The sequence below is a fragment of the Haliotis cracherodii genome, unplaced genomic scaffold (assembly GCF_022045235.1).
Source record: "Haliotis cracherodii isolate W230 unplaced genomic scaffold, xgHalCrac1.p SCAF_20, whole genome shotgun sequence".
Lineage (NCBI taxonomy): Eukaryota > Metazoa > Mollusca > Gastropoda > Lepetellida > Haliotidae > Haliotis > Haliotis cracherodii.
The window spans coordinates 11,317,092-11,335,955 of NW_027266276.1; positions in this window are offsets into that span (position 1 = coordinate 11,317,092).

The window sequence follows — 18,864 nt, forward strand, 5'->3', positions numbered from 1 at the left end:
GGACAATAATGTTACGCTACGTTAACCTCCTGGACAGAGCGCCGAAGACCCAGGGTCGATTCCCGACATGGCTAAAATGTGTGAAGCCCATCTGGTGTCCCCCGCCGTGATATTGCTGGAATATTGCTAAAAGCGGCGTAAAACCGTACTCACTCACTCACTCCTGGACAGAGCCTTCAATAATGTCAGTTGATAATAGCGTGACTTGGTGGTCAGTTCTGATATCATCGTACTCCAAAGGCGTGGTCTGTAGATCTATATATCTATCAATGGATTGTCAGGGCCAGACTCGATTATTTACAGTCCGCCATTATACAGCAGGAATATTGGTTCATACGGCGTCAAACAACAAACGAACAAAATGTGATATATTGGTAGTTATTTACCTGCCCTTCTTTGAAATAATTTGTATATAGTCATCTAATTTTCACGTCATTTGAATGAAATATTGTCGATCTTTACATCTTTACCTCATGTCTATGTACATCGTTAACTCACCAAATCATCCTTGCCGATTTCTTATGAGTTTAAAGGCCGCCATAGTGTGAAAGGATTAGTGCTTGGTGCGGCGTTAGGCAACAAACACGTACTTTTTTATGAAACTCGTGTGAGTGGTGAGTGCTACCGGTAGAGCATGACATGCTTACCCTTTTCACGAACACCCGGTGTTATCTCTAGACCCGTGAACATCCGGGGTAGAATAGGTCCTCAGCAACCCATGCTTGCCGTAAAAGGCGACTATGCTTGTCGTAAGAGGCGACAAACGGGATCGGTTGGTCAGGCTCGCTGACTTGGTTGATGCATATCATCGATCCCAATTGCGACTTATAGCTGAAATATTGCTTAGTGGTTTCAGTGGTCAATTAACGCTAATATTATCACTATTTTGTCTTTAAGGTCCAATGTAATCTGTTTCGGCAAAGATAATTGAGGTCTGATTATGCTCTACCGTTAACGTTTCGAATTTCTTCACACATTTTACAAGCCACAAGTCCCGAAACCCCCTTGTAAGAAACGTTTATGTTCAAATTCAAACTGATATCCCTCCGTCCCATGAAAATGTTTATCAGGGCAGTTTCCAGTTAACGGTAACGTACGGATGGATAAACGGGGTTTCACTGCTAGTGTTATCCAGCCTACAATGGCACTACTCCGTCTATGTATTCGCCTACGAGTTCTGTATTAATTGACCATCAGCTGAGAACGATGTGAGTTAATACATTCCCGTGGCCAATTTTACGCTCGGGCAGACATTTAAGTCACTTGGTAAATCCTATTAACTTCCTGGAGCAAAATGCGGTTGACAGTATTGACTGGACCACTGACACAGTTGTCCACGAAACCAGACAGAAGGTATAAGAGCATTTATCTGATGGGATTAAGGTGAAATACGATTGACACAAAGTAGTCACGATTGAGTGAAAGTAATATTACTGATGAAAAACTATCATGGGCTACTTAGTACTGAAATGTGATAATACATTTCGCACGTTTAGATATATTGGGAGTTTAATGATTCATTCATCAGTATTTAGGTACATCAACGTTCATGAAATACACTTATCTATATATATCGCTATTATCAAAATGACCGTGTTCTAAATATAGAGGTTGGTTGGTTGGTTGGTTTATTGTTTAACGCCGCACTCAGCAATATTCCAGCTATAAGACGGCGGTCTGTACATAATCGAGTCTGGAACGGACAATCCAGTGATTAATATCATGAGCATCGATTCACGCAATTGGGATCGATGACATGCATCAACCCCAAGTCAGCGAGCCTGACCAACCGATCCCATTAGTCGCCTTTTACGATAAGCATAGTCGCCTTTTACGGCAAGCATGGGTTGCTGAAGACCTATTCTGCCCCGGATCTTTACGGGTCTAAATATAGAGGAAAACAACGGTAGTCAACAAAAACATCGAATCACGTGGCATGTGTTCATCTCTAAATGAGTGAGTGAGTATGGTTTTACGCCGCTTTTAGCAATATTTTAGCAATATCACAGCGGGGGACACAGGTAAATGGGATTCACACATTGTACCCATGGGGGGAATCGAACCCGGCGTGACGGGACAGCGCTTTAACCACTTGGCTTCCCACCGCCCATCTTCTGAATGATACAAGCTACTTCAGTTATTTCATTCATCATTAATTTTGTATGACTGGTATATGAGTGAGTGAGTTGGGTTTACGCCGCTTTTAACAGTATTACAGTTATATCACGGCGTGTCAGCTTAATAGGGGGGAAAGCCCGAAGTGATGCAGGATCAGACTTTTACCACTTCGGTGAAACCCACGAGCATTGGTATGGTGCTGACAAACCTAGAAACATAATCGGGGCGAACCGGGATTCGAACCCACAATCCTAGGTTTCTTGTGTACCCAAGGGACGCAACTCTGCACAGCGAATCACGGCGCCCTAGACGACTGGGCCACCCGTGTCCCCGACTGGTATATGAACATACAGAGAGGATCTGCAAGTGAGTTTGGCAAACCCACTTTGAAAAGTATTCCAGTTATATGACGATGCGTCAACTTTATGTGGGAGGAAAGCCTGAAGTGATGCAAGGTCTCATACGTCTACAAATTTAGTGAAACCCGGATATGGTGCTGGCAAACTATGAATCTGGATTCGAACCCACATCATCGGTTTCTTGCCGTTACGAGAGATGTAGCTCTGGTGCATTAGACGACCTTGCTCCTTAAACATATAGAGTGAGTATTCTGTGTGGGGTATCCTTGGTAAACTGCGGCATAGGATCTTAGTAGACTAGCACAATATACACATTCGAAGATGCCTTGATTCATACACACATGTGTTTGACGCTCCTCACCTCACCTCACCTCACCTCACCTCACCTCACCTCACCTCACCTCACCTCGCCTCGCCTCGCCTCGCCTCACCTCGCCTCGAAGGTCCGGGATAGAATAGGTCTTCAGCAACCCATGCTTGCCGTAAAAGGCGACTATGCTTGTCGTAAAAGGCGGCTAACGGGATCGGGTGGTCAGGCTCGCTGACTTGATTGATGCATGTCATCGATCCCAATTGCGTGGATTGATGTTCATTATGTAAATCACTGGATTGTCTGGTCCAGACTCGATTATTTACAGACCGCCGTCATATAGCTGGAATATTGCTGAGTGCGGCGTTAAACAACAAACCAACCAACCATCACCTAACCTCACCTCGCCTCGCCGTGAAGATCCGGGGTAGAATAAGTCTTCCCATGCTTGCCGTAAAAGGCGACTATGCTTGTCGTAAGAGGCGACTAACGGGATCGGGTGGTCAGGCTCGCTGACTTGGTTGATGACCGCCGTCATATAGCTGGAATAATGCTGAGTGCGGCGTAAAACAACAAATCAAAACCTCGCCTCGCAGCGCCTTGCATTCGAATATGTTGTCGATTTACATTTATACTACCACATGTATATATTTCTAAAACTAGTGGCTTAAGTGAAGCCGAAGTCCCGAGATCCACTCGGTCAGTAGGGAAAGCAAATTTCTGATGACCACCTCCGTGTAAAATTGGAACTTTGCTAGCAGCGGTCTGAACCCCACTCACTCATTCACTACTGTAACTACCAAATGACAGAGTTGATGGCGTCTGCAGGAGCATATTATCTTCCCAAATCCACGAATCACAACAATTTCTGCACTTGGATAAAGACAAGGCAAAAGAGGCAAGCCTCGGGCAATTGATACATGTCTCATAAAGAACGCTTTGTCTTTAATCATCCATTTGACACAAGCCCTGGTCTAGACAAGTTGTAAAGGTGAATAACTGTTCTCCTTTAAACTGTACTTCCAGGGCATCGTTGATTCACGATTATTGCCCATTAAGAAGCTTGAAGACATCCGCGAAACGCTACTCGCTACATCAGAGACAAAAATAGGGATATTTTGTTCATAAAACTTGACCCCTTACTTTTGTTTCAAAATAGGAAAATTTAAATCTGGAAATTGTAGGAACTAGTTACCATAGAAACTGTTTTGCAATCTGTTTGATAACAATACATTTTCGTTCTGAATACATCATTCCTGGCCTACCCATTGTCCCTCGAAATAGACCAGTGATGCCATTAGAAGCAATTAATTGAAAGCCAGAAGATAAAGACCCCAGGGACGGATATCAACTGGTCATCCACACAAAGGTGGCAGAATATGACTCCTCGAGTAAGTTGGTCTAGGACAATTCAGGACATTTTATCTCAGTAATTTCTTTGGGGAATTGTTAACCTAGCCATAGAATATGATGAACATGGTGGCAGGCAACACTATTGGCGAAACAATAATGATTATATGCTTAAAGAAACAGTAATTAGGTATGTGTGTGTGTGTGTGTGTGTGTGTGTGTGTGTGTGTGTGTGTGTGTGAAGAGTGAAGAGAGAGAGAGTGTGTGTGTGTGTCTGTGTGAGAGAGAGTGATAGAGAGAGAGAGAGAGAGAGAGAGAGAGAGAGTGTGTGTGTGTGTGTGGTACTTTGTTTACATATATGTGAGGGGACTCGTGAACATCCGGGTTAAAACTTATCTTCAGCAACCCATGTTTGTCAATAGAGGCGATTAAGCTTGTCGTAAGAGGCGACTTAACGGATTCGAGTTGTCAGGCTCATTGACTTGGTTGATGCATGTCATCGTATTCCGATTGTATAGATCGATGCTCATGATGTCAATCACGGACTTGATTTATTTACATATCTCCGTCCTATCTCTGGATTACTGCTGAGTGCGGCGTTAAGCAACAACAAAAAACAAACAAACATATATGTGAGGGAGGGAAGTTTGATGCCGTTTTGAATAGTAAGTCAATTATGTTTGATGTGGGAGGAAAGCGCTGTCGGTCTTAGACGTTTTCACTCCGGTGAAACCCACGAGAACGGACATGGTGCTGACAGATCTAGAAACATAATCAGGGGAATCTGGTGTCCGAACCCCCGATCACAGGTTTGTGGCGCGCCAGAGGGCTAACTCCAAGGAGCGAAATGCGGCGGCTTGGCTATAAGCAACCCTAATATAGATTTGCGATCTGATTCAATTAATACTGTGATACGTGACTTTAAGTAATGCATAACGCCAGTTCTTTTCCTTCACTTTGAAGTTATCTATTATGCTGGTTATTCGTTAGGGTGAAAATAGACCCGATCTGTTTTCCAACATATATTTGATTTTAAATTTAAATGAAACCGTCATGACGTACATGTATGTACACTGGTGTAAGCTGATCATATGTACCAAGCCCATTTCTTCTGTGCCCCGCCGTGTTATTGCTGGGGTAATGCTAAAAGCGGCATAAAACTACACTCAGTCACTATAAGATAGTGAAACTGTAACGATACAGAATCCATATTATCACAATTATAATCTTCTCTCTTTGTTATCAATAAATATTACTATCAACTATTATTGATCAGGAATATAATCTGTAAGGATCTATTCATAAGTATTTTACAAAACAATAAATTATTATGTAATTTTAAAAAGCTATCATTTTTCATTACTATTCATCATAAAGGTGATAAAGGTCGTCATTCTTCAAGGAATAAAAAATTGTTATCATGAAGGATTGAAACATTCATTATCTTAAATACAAAACGGACATAAAAAGTAGCTTCAAAAATAAATGAAACGTATTTTTTATTTCATTTTCATATATATCTAATATTAACGACTGCATTTGCAACATAACAAAACTTGATTACTTGCTGAGTTCATTGACGTCGTAAATATTACAAATATTACCATGAAGTCTCCATCTTTCCAATTTTATCCCATAAAGAAGTGTATATTTGACAATGTTCTTGATTCACATTAAGCCACTTTGTATGAACTTGTGCACATATATTCCAAACAGAGAAATATTCATCATGATTAAATGTCTTACCGATGGTTAAACCTTTACTGCCAGACCATTAAACCTAAATCCAGTATTGGTACCGTTTGCCATCAGCATTCGGCATCCTCATCTCCAGCCGCTTCAGATCCAGATGCAGGGCCATCATGTAGCGTGGGGATTTTATGGCTCATGATTACAGTGAATGCATTAAATTTGTTTTATGCTCTCATGTTCTCACAAAATAAGTCGAAAGCTGCTTTTTAAGTGCCAATCCCGCTCTGGTTGAGGCTTTCAGCGGCTTCTGTCGTGGATAAGGGAACTGTCTCTGGTATGAAACACTACAGTGAACACGGTATGACGGTTATAACAGCAGTTATTGTATACGGCAGTCAGCTTCCTTCACCTCATAAACTCAAGCAACATGACGTGAGAACCCGTCTCTGGCGGCAAATTAATTTTCCCGCAATAAATCTGTATTTGCCTCCAGCGGAAACAGGACGAATTGGTAAGTGTCGAGTTGTGCAGGTTTCTAGCGGGCGTGATTGCAATGGAAGAATGCAGTAATAAAGATGCCTTGTGAGAAAGCAATTTTAGAATATCTCGAACAACGATATCGAAGTGAGCCATATATTGAGACCCGTGGGAGTAGCAAGGTAAATGTATATGTATACAATGTCGATCGCATTTTGCTTACTATTTATCTTTTTAATCCAGGTTTCACAATAAAAGGACCGATCAAGTCACTGCAGAAATTTACAAAGAAATTTACTTAGAATTCATGGTAAGGTCCATAATTGGTTTGAAAATGTTTGCCAGAACTACCTGTAGGGTCCTCTCGATTGCAATTGAATCTTGACGGTTCATCACGATCCGATCGTAGTCAGGTTTCTAATCGGGATTCCATCGTGACCCTATCGCATTTCTATAGCAATTCTTTCGCGCTCAAATCGCGATCCAATCGCGATCCTATCGAGATACAATTGCAAGCCTACGGAGTCCATATCGCGATCGTATCGCGATCCATTCGCGATCCCATCGCAATCAAATGTTTGTCCGACCGACATCGGATCGCGATCACGGAGCTGTTGGTATTCACGGATATCCTATGTTGGGGCAGTACCATCAGTGATCTCTGTTAAACTTCACAAAAACTTTACCTGACGCCAGCCTATTCTGTTGATCACCGTACTCCTATTACCCATAATTAATTACCCTTGTGAAAACAGTCATCAGTATATAACCTTACGTCAACGCCGGGGGTAATCGATTTCAGATCTAATCACCTGTTTTGTCTCTGGTTCGCGTTAAACTTGTTGATATCACCTACAGCCATCGATTACAATGTGACAGCCTTGACAGCTCCGATGTCGATTTCACCGCTCAGGTGTCCCGCCCTTGGCACTGTTTATTGCATAGGCAGACAGCCCACTGCCTAACTCGTCAGTTGTGTATCACATGATAAAGCTAATCCATTTCCTTGTCCATATCACCAACATGTTTACAGCCCAACGGTTAGGGGAATGTATACCTAATCGGCTTCTGGACATTAATGAATCTCTAATCTCGAACATAAGAAATAAATAAATCTATTCATAGAGAGTATACGTAGCTAATGTTGTCACGGTGAAGCCATATGTGACGTTGTTTTGATGTATTTAAAATGTGTATGTCTTAATATAAACTTAGAGATGTATAGTTTATTTCGATGCACATTAGCCGATAGAACTTCTTGTATGTCAAATGAAGTATTTACCATGTATATTTCTGTACTCAAACTCAAGACGCATATATCTTATTATCTATCTGAGTATGATTACCTTAGAGACCGACCATTCGATATTCTGGGGTCGGGGGTCGGGTGAGAGGGTGCGCCGAGTTTTTGTATGACGACTAGATAGTTTTTTAGCTACATTTACCAGAATTAAAACTATGAGCCTAAATATTGTTTGGAAAACATCTCCAACACTGTCATTTTTTGTGCAGACAACTTTTCTTTTGTTTTCAAAAGTCTAAAGGATATTTATTTTTCAAACATTTTTAATGGGTTGATGTACCCACTATGTTAGTTTTTGTTCCCCACGTCGGGCTCAGGGGACAAACACTCACATAGAGGGCTCCAACCCATGTCACCCTCGTCGGGCTCAGGGAACACACACTAACATAGAGGGCTCCAACCCATGTCACCCACGTCGGGTTCAGGGAACACACACTCACATAGAGGGCTCCAACCCGTGTTCCCCACGTCGGGCTCAGGGGACACACACTAACATAGAGGGCTTCAACCCATGTTCCCCATGTCGGGTTCAGGGGACACACACTCACATAGAGGGCTCCAACCCATGTTCCCCATGTCGGGCTCAGGGAACACACATTAACGTAGAGGGCTCCATCCCATGTTACCCTCGTCGGGCTCAGGGGACACACACTAACATAGAGGGCTCCAACCCATATCACCCACGTCGGGTTCAGGGAACACACACTCACATAGAGGGCTCCAACCTATGTCACCCTCGTCTGGCTCAGGGAACACACACTCACATAGAGGGCTCCAACCCATGTCACCCTCGTCTGGCTCGGGGACACACACTCACATAGAGGGCTCCAACCCATGTTCCCCACGTTCCCCACGTTCCCCACTATCCAAAAGGTTTTCGGAAAACGGAAATCTGACTTTTCGTGCTGTGTACCTAATCGCGTGAGGTCCTCACAAACTATTGGTTGAAACCCAAAATGCGATCCATGCTTTCATTTCACACAATAAGGTCATGCACTGAGAGAACGTTAATCTGTGCGATGGTGTATTTCTGTACTGGTTCCAGATTTAGAACGTCTTCCTACTTGTGAAGACACAAATAACAATTACAAATTCAATAGGATAACTATTATTAGAGTAAGTATTCGAATTCCATGTTAAAGTTTTTTGTTGATGATTCGCAACTAGTTTGAGTTGTGGTTGTTGTCACTGAAATCTGAAATTAAAATAGTAACTAATTCTTTTCTATTAACGATTTTTCAAGTAGCACTGACGTTAGATGAAGAGAGGGCGTAATATTTCAGTCTCAATCAGATAATCTCGTAATTTCGCTTATATGAGGGAGAGTATGTGTTGATACAACACAGAGAGAGAGGGGGGGGGGGGGGCGAGAGAGCGAGGGGGAGAGAGGGGAGAGTGGGGGGGGGGGGGGCGAAAAAGGAAGATGAAGAAAAGGAGAAATTGGGAGAGGAGTAGAGATGGAATGAGGGATACAGATTTATACCAATTTACTCCTGAAAGGACGTATATCTAACTTCTACCAAGTGTTTAGTTGATTACAACAGAGTTCACCAAACGTTAACGGAGACGTCTTGCATGTGCTGGTTAGGTCCCTATCTCAGGCACGACAGTCGTGCCGTGTATGTCCACCGTTAGCCTGCATGACTGCGTGACACCTCCTTCCCCTTCAGCCAAGTCGTTTTCCGACGATGATTCATCTGACTGTTTCTAGCCTGTTCTAGTCCATACGTTTACATGGTTGCAAATTAGGTCACAATTATCCGCTGCTGACGGAGATCAAGTTTTGTTTCTGACCTGTGAAGTGATTACCTGTCCAACACACCAATACACCTATATTCAAAAGTGTTTAAAAACATAACGTAAGGAATGGTCTCTTTTGGGCATCTTGGTACCAAAAAACTCTTTCCTTCCTCATCAGCAGGGTTGGTTGTACGATTCTGAGTGAGTGAGTGAGTTAATATTTAACGTCACATCGGCAATATTTCAGCCATATCGTGACGTACGTTTCTGACAATACAATGTTTGATGAGCATGTGTTCATGAATCACTATCAAATAGTGATCATAACAGGTGCTCGCGAAAAGGTGAGTGTATCCTGCCCCACCGGAAGCACCCGTCGATCACAAACACACGCAGAGGCAAGTCAATTCTTCACCTGACAAAACTCGGGAACGTATGGTGTCAAATTTGGAAATGTCCTCTGCATGTCTGCCATAAATGTTTTTGAATGTTTTGCTGAATGTTGAAAGTTGTAAACTGTTTAGCTGGAGTCGTATGATACGAAAGCATAATATTTTTTTTAATAAAAAGGCAAAACGACAGCGGTATATATCGGTATTTCTGACTATTTCTCTTGGTTACAATGAAAAATATATACAAACAAATAACAATATAGATTGTCAGAATGTTTCTGATAATTTACATGGCACATTTGTGTATGTAAATGCCTGAATCAACGAACGTCCCCTCGTAATATCATGCTTACTGTTGTCAGTGGAACCGACCGCCTCCGTGGTCTAGATGTAGAGCGTCCGCCCTGAGAGCGGAAGGTCCGGGGTTCGATCCCCGGCCGCGTCATTTCAAAAGACGTTAAAAGATGGTACTTGTTGTTGCCCTGTTTGGCGCTCGGCATTAATGGGCTAAAACAAGGACTGGTCGGCTAGGAGTCAGTATGCTGTGTTTGAGCGGGGTATTCATGTTAAACTGCGGCATGGTATCTCTGTGGGCTGGCACTATAAATAGGCATGAGTCCGGACTAGTACAAGCAGCCACACACACACACATGCATGCACGTCGCTATATAAGTGCAATAATCTTGGACGCGACGTTAAACCCAATTTAACCTCACCTGTAAGTGGACACGCCATTTCGAAAAAGCCGATCACCGGTTGTGATGCCATACGTCAACATTGTTATACATATTTGGTAATTTATTTGAGGCAAAGGTCGGGTGTAAAAAGTAAGCCATTTGTGATGTTAAATTAATAAAAGCAAGCTCCGATGTTTGCACGATTTTAACGTGCAAGGTTCATCCCCAGTAAACCAACACAATATGTAATGATTTCTTAATTATTGGTTATTCATTGATTTTGTGGGGACAGTTAGTGACTTCACAATATATTTCCGTACGAACCGATTTCATGTGTAAATGTTAGGCAACTATGCTGAAAGTGGTTCAACGACCCAACTAACTATCTTCACTATGTACGATTGTGCAAAGACGGTCACCAGTCGAAAAATGGTCGAAAGAAACGAATTGCCATTCACACGAATAGTTACGAAGTAACATCCATATCCCTTTTCCGGAAATATCGTAAATGATAGTTCCAGATGTCTGACGTCTGTCGTAACTACATCCTCTCGAACGTATGTCTGTCACACTGGCACTGAGCCAGAGACTGATGGTAATCCCGAGGTAGACAATGTGTATACATGACGTCAGAGTGTTCATGTTTTCTACTGGGCGTTCGGCGGTAAAATGTCGGAACGATTATTTCCAACGCCCATTATTGTTGTGTAGCATTTTGTTTGTAAAATTAATCTCGTTATAATTCAATTGAATTTTGACACGTCTATTATTTGATACGTGGATATGATGCTGTGTGTGTTTAAGACAAGACTGAAAGTTACATTCTATATTAAGACTGAAGAGCCTCATTACAAAGTTAATAAAAAATCGTGTTTCAGACTTTTACTGAAGTTACTAACTACTTTGATATGCTCGATAGTGCGAGTTGTTATAATCCAATATGTAAATTAATGATACTGAAATATTAATGATGATTAATGTAATTCTACAAAACATTTAAATTAGTTTTCTGAGTTCCGTCGTGCAGCCTCAGCATCGCCTCGTTCGAGGAAAACGAATACGTACGCACGCACGCACGCACGCACGCACGCACGCACACGCACACGCACACACGCGGGGGCGGGGGAGTAGCCTAGTGTTTAAAGCGTTCGTTCGTCACGCCGAAGACCCGGGTTCGCTTCCCGACATGGGTACAATGTGTGAAGCCCATGTCTAGTGTCCCCCGCCGTGATATTGCTGGAATATTGCTAAAAGCGGCGTAAATCACAACTCACTACATCTCAAAAGACGTTAAAAGATGGTACTTGTTGTTGCCCTGTGTAATCTGCGATTCGAACCCACGATTCTTACATGCCTGATTGGGGCTAGATTTCATTTTGCACAGACTACAGTCAATAGTGCTACATATGTCGATCGTTTCAAATATAGGCGTTAAACCCAAATAGCTCACTCACTCAAAGTTCAATTTAATTTGGTGACCCAGGTGACCCACCAGGAGAAAGGGGATCTCATGGGAGGCAGGATACAATTGTGCTATGACGTCATAAAGACGTTCCACGTCAACTTACTTCAGTGACGATCGCCATGTGTGTAGACTTTACAAATATATCTGATTTTTATATGTAATAAAAACATCATTTCAAAACCTTTCAGCATACATGTCTACTTTCAATTCATCAAACATTCTGCAATTATTACATAAACAGTTCGGGGGCAGGGGTGGCCCAGCCGTCTAAGGCGCCGCGATTCGCTGTGCAGAGTTGCGTCCCTTGGGCACGCCAGAAACCTATGATTGTGGGTTCGAATCCCGGTTCGCCCCGATTATGTTTCTAGGTTTGTCAGCACCATACCCGTGCTCAAGGGTTTCACCGAAGTGGTAAACTTCTGAGACCTGCATCACTTCGGGCTTTCCTCCCACATTAGACCTAGAGGTCTAGTGGTAGAGCGTCCGCACAGAGAGCGGAAGGTCCGGGGTTCGATCCCCGACCTCGTCATACCAAAAGACGTTAAAAGATGGTACTTGTTGTTACCCTGTCTGGCGCTCGGCATTAATGGGCTAAAACAAGGACTGTTCGGCTCGGGGTCAGTATACTGTGTCTGAGTGGGGTATTCATGTTAAACTGCGGCATGGTATCTCTGTGAGCTAGCACTATAAATCGGCATCCGTCCGGACTAGTACAAGCAGCCACACAAACACACACACACACGTACATGCACGTCGTTATATAAGTGCAATAATCTTGACGTTAAACCCCATTTCACCTTACCTCACCTTCCTCTCACATTAAGCTGACACGCCGCGATATAACTGGAATACTGTTAAAAGCGGCGTTACAAAAGCTCACAAAATTTGATGTGTCATATATATCTGTAATAAAATGAAATAAACCTTGTGTATGTATTTATTTTTGTGTTTCAATGATACAGTAGTTTTAAAATATAATGAAAAGTCAATATTTGATTTTTAACTCATAAGGTCAATTATCGCATACTTGGTCACATATGTTGATCGAAAAAAAAAAGTGTATACTTTCTTTTGCCTAGCACTATATATTATATAGTGCTAGGCAAAAGAAAGTATACACTCATGTTTGTTTGCTGGTGGCTAAACATGAAACAAACAAGAAATGGTTATTCTATGGTGATTTATTTGATACGGGCATCATAGCATTTGAACTTGATTTGTACCGTTTTCATAAGTGTATACTTTCTCATTCCCGGCCGTTTATATAAATATCTACAAGCGAAATTTGAATACCGTGTTCGACGTTATAAGCGTCCAGGGCGCTCTCAAAATTAGAAATAGGGGGTTCTTATTAGAATATTATTTTGGTGAAAAAAACAGAGTTAAAAGATAAATTTCGTGGTTTATGCTGACAGCCTGAAATGTTTATATACGACAGATATATTTTTTCAGAATTTATTTGCCCATAATTAAGGGTGCATATAACACACGAGTGCGTATTATACGGGAATATATAAGTCTCGTGTACGTTGATCAATCGGAAGGGGTGCTATTGGGATTGTTCACTAGCCAATATATTAGCAAATATCGCCGTGGGCGCTTATCAGAGCAGGGCGCTTATTACGTCAAATACGGTATAGGCCAACCCCCCAGGCATTTAATATTATGTCAAGGTTTCATGGAACTCGGGTCTTTTACGCCCTATACCACAGCATCCGTCATGTAGTAGACGCATCCGTCCGCGGAGTGTAAGGTTGGAGCTTCGATCCACTGACCCTGTCATAGAAAAAGACTTAAAAGTTGTACTTGTTATTAACCTACCCCAGTGCTCGGCATTAAGGGGATAAAACCTGGACTCGCGGGCTCGGTGTCAGTGTACTGTGTCTGAGTGCATGTAATGTTAAACTGTAGCGTGGCTAGCATTATGAAACAGGCATCAGTTCGGACTAGGGACACAGCCTCACACACACACGTGCATGCATCGAACGCAAGGTGAAACCGCGTTTCAGCGCTTCCCACTTACACCCTATACATTGAATCAGTCAGTGAGTCTAAGAAGCTATGTCAGTAAATTATGGGGAGGAAAGTCCGAAATGATGCAGATCTTGAACATTTACCACTTCCCGACAACAGCGAGCACGGGTACGATATCTGGCTGGGCTCTTTCGTCCCGGGCGCCGTGTCACAAAGAGATCTTAGCGCTATGGCTGTCATAAGATGAGAGTTACCATCAAAGCGCATTTCTATTATACTCGTCATTTTTTCACTTATACCATAAAGTCACATTTGGTCTGGTGGTTCTTAAAATTCTGGACTTTTAGTTATTCAGTTTTAGTTTTAGTTAAACCCTGAATTGGATGCTATTTGTAAGACAATTTACCGCAGCAATGACAGGGAGGCATTCTTCTGAGACGCAATGGGACTGACGGGTAACTGAAAAGAAATTACGTGCATTTGTTTCTTTTTAAACAATTGTTTGTAACATGTCATATTTGGTGTACTAGTTCTCAATGTATTGATGTGTGATTACTTGTTCAGTTTGCTGCCGTGTTGATGCAACACATCAAACGGTATAGTCTTCGTTTGGAAAGGGGCGGTATGGTAGCCTGGTGGTTAAAGCGTTCGCTCGTACCGACGAAATCATGGTGTCGACTCCCCACCTGGGTACTATTTGTGAAGCCCATTTCTGGTGTCCCCCGTCGTGATATTGCTTGACTATTTCTAAACAGGGCGTAAAACTATACTCACTCACTCTTCACTATTTGTGAAGCCCATTTCTGGTGTCCCCCGTCGTGATAATGCTTGACTATTGCTAAACACGGCGTAAATCTATACTCACTCACTCTTCAGTCCCAAAACAATTCCGCCGTCACAGATTGACTTATTTTTAAATACGGAAGGCCGACACATATTTTACGGATGCTTCCTTTATTGCGAATCGCCGTCTTGGGGAATACAAGGTCCTTCCTTCTTTGCCTTCTTGTGACGGCTGCATGTGCGTATGCGTTATTCGATGTGTTTGGGTGCAGTAGTTGAGTGGGTTGAGTTTAACGCTACTAGACAGTGATTCAAATACAATCACGATGTTGTGAAGGTCAGTGGTTCGATACCTGGCCGCGCCATACCAAAATGATGGTATTTGTTAATATGACATTAAGTGACATTAAGGGTATAAAACACGGACTTGACGGCTAGGAGTCAGTATACTGTGTCTACCTAGGGTTAAGCTGGGGCTGTGGCATGGCATCTCAGTGGGCTAGCACCATACAACTTGCATCAGTTCGGACTAGTACAAGCTACACATATACTCTCTCTCTCTCTCTCTCTCTCTCTCTCTCTCTCTCTCTCTCTCTCTCACATCACAGACGCACACACGCACACACCTAACACACACACACACCACACACACACCACATACCCACACACACACCACACAAACACACACACACACACACACCACCGCTGGCACCCGTCACCCCCCACCGCTGGCACCTGTCACCTATCACCCCCATCCGCTGGCATACGTCAGTCCCCCCCACACACACACACACACAACCACCCCAACCCCTACCCCCAACCCCCACCGCTGGCATCCATCATCCTCCACAGGTGACACCCGTCACCCCCCACTGCTGGCATCCGTCACCAACACAAACAAAGGAAAGTCCTTTGTTCACCTGATTTTGTTTCTTTGTTTGTTTATTTGTCCTTTAACGCCGCACTCAGCAATATTCCAGCTACATGACGGCGGTTTCTAAATAATTGAAGGGATGGGAAGGCCAGGGTCAGTCAATGCAATGTTTGACACTCCTAAAAATCGGATTGTCTATAGAAGTTAAACCAACTGAATGAATTGTTAATTACGACAAAGGTTGTGATGAATATGTAGCTATGAGATACTGTAAAACATCACTGTTTATCCTTCTCTACATCTATTGTCAGCACACTCACCTAAAACCAGCTCTGAAATTCTCTGGTAGTGTTAGTTTGTTGTTTAAAGGCATCAGGCATTCCAGCGATCCGTTTGCCTCTTTCAACCAGCATTGGTCGCTGGGGATGAATATTTTACGTGGTATCCCCATGGAGTGACGGCAGTAATTGCTTCATCTTCATCATGTGTGAAGATGTCAGTTCAGGCGATGAAGCAGTCCAGTCCAACCGTTCGTTCGCCACGCCGATTAACAACCTGAGTACAGACCCGTTAAGATCCGGGTTAGAAAGGTCTTCGGCAACCCATGCTTGCCAAAAAAGGCGACTATGTCTTTAGGTACGAAGCGACTAACGGTGGTCTGGCTCGCTGACTTGGTTGATGCATGTCATCGTATCCCAAATGCGTGGATTGAAGCTCATGATATCAATCACTGGATTGTCTGGTCCAGACTCGATTATTTACAGACCGCCGCCATATAGCTGGAATATTGCTGGGCGCGGCGTTAAACAACAAACAAATAAACACAAACTCTGGGTACAATGTGTCAAGCTAATTCCTGGACTCCTCCGGCCTAATATGAGTGTAATATATTTCTAAAACTAAAAGTGCTGTTAAACTCCTACTCGTTCACCCATGTAGATTAGTGAGTGAGTGAGTGAGTTTGGTTTTACGCCGCTTTTAGCAAAATTCCAACAATATCACGGCGGGGGACACCAGAAATGGGCTTCACACATTGTACCCATGTCGGGAATCGAACCCGGGTCTTCGGCGTGACGAGCGAACGCTTTAACCGCTAAGTTACCCGACCGCCCCCAACCCCCAACCCCCAACCCCCAACCCCCACCACCCACCCTCTCCCCGTCCCCATATTTGAGACTTTGCCTCATCAATATTTCAAGAGTTTGTATACACAGCGTTCTTCTATAGAGGGAGGAATTGAGTGTATGCAAATCGTTGAAGCGTGGACAATGGTCACCGCCTCCGTGACCTTGTGGTAGAGCGTTCGCCGATTCGATCCCCGGCCGCTCCATACCAAAAGACGTTAAAAAATGGAACTTGTTGTTACCCTGCCTGGCGCTTGGCATTTAGGGGTTAAACTGGGACTGGTCGGTTCGGGGTCATTTTACTGTGTCTCAGTGGGATATTCATGTTAAACTGTATCATGGTATTTCAGTGGGCTAGCACTATCAAATCGGCATTAGTCCGGACTAGTACAAGCAACCACACACACACGCACGCGCGCACGCATACACACATACGTACGCACACACGCACGCTCGCACATAACCGTGCATGCAGTACGCTACATAAGTGCAATTTCACCTCTTCATTGACAAGGGGGCACGGGTGGCCCAGTCGTCTGAGGCGCCGCAATTCGCTGTGAAGTGTTGCGTACCTTGGACATGCCAGAAACCTATGAATGTCGGTGCGAATGCCGGTCCTAGATTTGTCAGCACCATACCCGTGCTTCGTGCTGCTGGAATCCGAGCGTATCGTCCTTTCCTTTCCGAGGAATGGTACTGACTGTTCAACATCGACGCCTGAGACTGCGATGGGTGAGGCGGGTTCGACGCTGGCAAGTGAGAAATTGGCGTCGATGAAAGTCGGTTTAACTTGTTTCGAAATGACGGCAGGGATGGAGTTTATCGACGCAGAGGGGAACGTTTGGCTCCGGCTTGTATTCGAGAGGTCCCAACAACCTTTGGTTCGAATTCGAAGCATACTTAACATGCTTACACATGGAAGGGTGAGTGAGTATGGTTTTACGCCGCTTTTAGCAATATTCCAGCAATATCACAGCGGAGAAGACCAGAAACTGGCTTCACACATTGTACCCATGTCGGGAATCGAACCCGGGTTTTCGGCGTGACGAGCGAACGCTTTAACCACTAGGCTACCCGACCGCCCCATGGTAGAGTTGTATGTGGTCGGGTATATTAATTGTAAACGTATGCAACTCATGTGTCGTTATGGTTCGAAAAATGTGCCACAGCTTGTCTTCCACATATAGCTGACACGGCGTAAAACACAACTCACTCACTCTCTGCATGACAGAATGCAAATACAACAAAACAAGTTGCCATGACATTTAATACTCAAAATTTACCACCCGATAAACAATTCTTTTTTGTTTCTTCAATATTTAATTGTGCAGGAGAGGGTCTATAACACGTACATACACACAAACAAGACGTTTGCCATTATTATAATGAGGATAATGCATTATTAATGACGACGATAATAAAATTGCAACGGCAATAATAATCACAATTGTTGCAATGTGTGAAGCCCACTTTGTTAGTGAGTGAGTGAGTGGAGTGTGACGCAATTTTCAAGCCATATCAAAGCGGGGAAGCCAAGATAGGGCTTCTTACATTGTATCCATGTATGGAATCAAAGCCTGATCTTCGGCTTGACGAGGAACCGTTTTAACCACTGTGTTACCCAACCGCCCGATCACAGAAGTAACACAGTCTATTATCACCAATGTTATACTTCGTAAGGTGAGGTGAACTGGCGTTCAACATCGCGTTCAAGATTATTGCACATGCGTGCGTGCATGCGTGCGTGCGTGTGTGTGTGTGTGGCTGTTTTTACTATTCCGGCTAATGCGCGCCGGTTAAAGAGTGGAATCCCACTGAGATACCATGCTGCAGTTTACCGCGGATATCCCACTTAGTCACAATATCCGAGCCTTTTTTAACCCTTAACTGTCGAACGCCAGGAAGGGTAGCATCAAGTACCATTTTGTAACGTCTTTCGGTATGGCGCACCCGGGGCTCGAACCATAGATCTTCCACTCCCAGGGTAGACGCTCTATCCACTAGACCACGGAGTCGACTATGTACGAAGTAACAAGAGTGAGTGAGAATGGTTTTACGCCGCTTTTAGCAATATTCCAGCAATATCACAAACAAACTGGTCAAAATGTAAACAAGTCCTAACGCTTGCGCGGAATTTGATTGGCTGGTTCTCGAACTTTGTCTTTCTGGTACTACTTTTGATTCATTTATAAACTCCTTCATGAGATCATAAAAGTGAATGGAAGC